General features: G+C 42.0%; 1 pseudogene; it reads right to left on the bottom strand.

Moving 5' to 3' along the window:
* Positions 1 to 1268: 1268 nt before the first annotated feature.
* On the bottom strand, positions 1269 to 1533 carry LOC100588897 (annotated as a pseudogene).
* Positions 1534 to 2778: the final 1245 nt, after the last annotated feature.

The following is a 2778-nucleotide window of genomic DNA, read 5'->3' as shown; positions in this document are numbered from 1 at the left end:
CTTAAAGAGGTTAAGAACTGTGTCCAAGTGGATTCCTCTAGTAAGACGTCCATCATTCTCTGCATTCTTATATGCTTTCTTGGATGGGAGGGAAAGGGACAAGGGGGATATCTGGGGATGCCACATAATCCAAGGACAACTCAAGGTAGGGTATTGGGCATGTGGACTTCTTCAGTCCTGTATGTCATGCTGAAAAACACAATTTCTGGAAATGGTAATGTGTCACTATCAAGATTGGCTCACAGGCAGTGACGTGGAGTCACTACCGGCTGAAGAACACAAAAAATTCAACCAAACAGCCAGTCATCTAGTCAGGAAAGACAATGACGTAAGTTCCGTGTGGCTCCTCTCCAGGATCCCCTTGTTTGTTTTGCTCTAAATAAACACACTTCAAAAGCCCCAAACAGTCAGAATTCTCTTAATGGTGAGAGGAAGGTAGAGTCAGGATTTGTGACAATTATCTGAAAAATGCCCCCTCAGGCTGGAAGTCTGGTCTGGACTTTGGGCTTCAGTGGTACTCCAGGGACCTTGGATCAAGTTCAGAACAATTTCCTGAGTAGGCCTGGCCCCTGAGGCCTATTCCTCATTCTGTCATTTTTACTGAGCTGTTTGCATTGCTTTCCTTTTTGGATTGGCCAAGGGCTACTTTCCTTGTTACTAAGAGCAGGGTGATAAAGTTCAGCCTTCATATTTTTAAAGTGTATATTTCTCATAAGGGCTGAGGGAGCTGTAGGGTGTGGCTTCCTCAAGAGTTACTAGAATGTAGAACTTAATGGCTTGGACTTGTGGGTCAGAAGACCAGGGTGTAAGTCTAGTGTCCCTCTGCCTCTCAGCTATGTGACATGGGACAAGTCATGCTACTTCTTTAAGTCTCAGTTTCCCCATTTTCCAAGTTGGAATAATAAGAGTATCCATCTTGTAGAGCAGGTGGGAAGGAGGATTCAATGAGCAAAGGTATTTAAGGTACTTGGCATAGTGCCTGGCATGTAGTAAAGCAGGGTTGACATCGGTGGGCCTCAAATATCCAAATAGTCTGTTGTCAAAATATTTAACAACTAACATGGTGAGGGCATGGACTAATCAGAGTGGATGCCGTTATGGCCAGTATTCATTCTGATTGGTTGATACCTGTGCTGTTTCAGTTTTTAAATATTTTGAATATCACTCCTGGTATAATTATTCAATAAATGTTAACTGATTATTATGATTATTTTATACAAAATGTGTTTATTGAGGTGGTTTCCCACTCATCTTGATTCAGAGAGCTTTTAGTGCTGTTTCCTTCTGAAGGAACATTCTTCTGTAAGCCTTGCTTTTACTCCTGTAGGCTGGCAGAGGACAATGGAGCAGCCAATACACAAAACTACCATTTGTGCATGGCTATAGACCTGTAGTGATTTTATAGCATCCTGCGCATTTCACATCCATGAAGCAGGAATTGAAGATCTGCACCACGCATTTCTTCTTGTGTTTCCTCTTCTCCTTTTACGGAGAGGGATGAAGAAGATCCTCTGCAAGGGGTATGTTCTTGTGGGTAGGTCACCACTGGAAAGGCAACTCTGATTATTATTATTGCTGTTCTCACAAGGAAGGGAATCAGGAATTCAGGAGAGAGGGCATCCTGCACAATCTGTACCCATATATTGTATGCTGTATTCCTGAGTTCCCCATCCTCACTCTCTCCCTGCTGCTGAGAAGAAACAGCTTCACCATAGCATACAGCATCTATGGTCATCCACCAAACAAAGGCTATTCAGTGTTTCTCCTACAGTGAAGCAGGGGAGGAGAATCCCTCACTCCTACAGCTGAATGCTTCTAAGCATACAGAATATCATTCCCCAAAAATGATTGTCTCATTAGAGGTACACTTTTTTCTACCCCTTTCTTGCTTACCAGAAAAATGAGATGAAGAAAACAGAAGACAGAATGAGCAAAAGTGGGGAAGCAAAGGTGAATCTGATGGATACTCTCAGTTGCTAGAACAGAAGCAGAAGTAATGAAACAGTGTTTGTTCATTAAACCCTTACGCTGGTCTGGCATAGGAAATAAGATCATTTCCTTTATCATTAGCACCAAAAAATGTGGTTTCCAAAATACACGTCTTTTGATTCTTACCCAAATGGTTACCCAGGTTGTCTGATTTATTGGAGTATTGAAACCATTGCTTTTGGTACTATTTCATTCTTGGACATGTGTTCTCTGAAGTACTCCAAAAGTATACACAAGCACAGGTGACACAAAATAGGTTAAAAATGCCTAAGATGCATATGAAATCTTATTTTTCCTCTGGATACTAAAAAGCATCATTTAATTTTTTCTCTGTGAGGTTGGGAGCAATAGAGACACCCATGTCCATTTCACAGAGAAGGGCAAGGAATCAAAGTAACTTTGCTGTAGTAGGATTTTCAATTTATTGTTGTTAAAGTTTCTATTTGAACTGCATATTTCACTATTACAGTTGAATTTATTATCCTTTGCCATGAAATTAAGCTAAAAGTCACCACTGGCAGTCTATCAGCAGACACCTTTTTGTCTTAACAAACAAAGAGGGTAGGCCAAGTGCGGTGGCTCATGCCTGTAATCCCAGCACTTTGGGAGGCCAAGGTGGGTGGATCACGAGGTCAGGAGTTCAAGACCAGCCTGACCAAGATGGTGAAACCCTGTCTCTACTAAAAACAAACTACAAAAATTAATCAGGCATGGTGGCAGGTGCCTATAATCACAGCTACTCAGCAGGCTGAGGCAGGAGAATCACCTGAACCCAGGTGGCAGAGGTTG

Source organism: Nomascus leucogenys, chromosome 4 (assembly GCF_006542625.1).
Source record: "Nomascus leucogenys isolate Asia chromosome 4, Asia_NLE_v1, whole genome shotgun sequence".
NCBI classification, from domain to species: domain Eukaryota; kingdom Metazoa; phylum Chordata; class Mammalia; order Primates; family Hylobatidae; genus Nomascus; species Nomascus leucogenys.
This window is presented reverse-complemented; position numbering and strand designations above follow the sequence as displayed.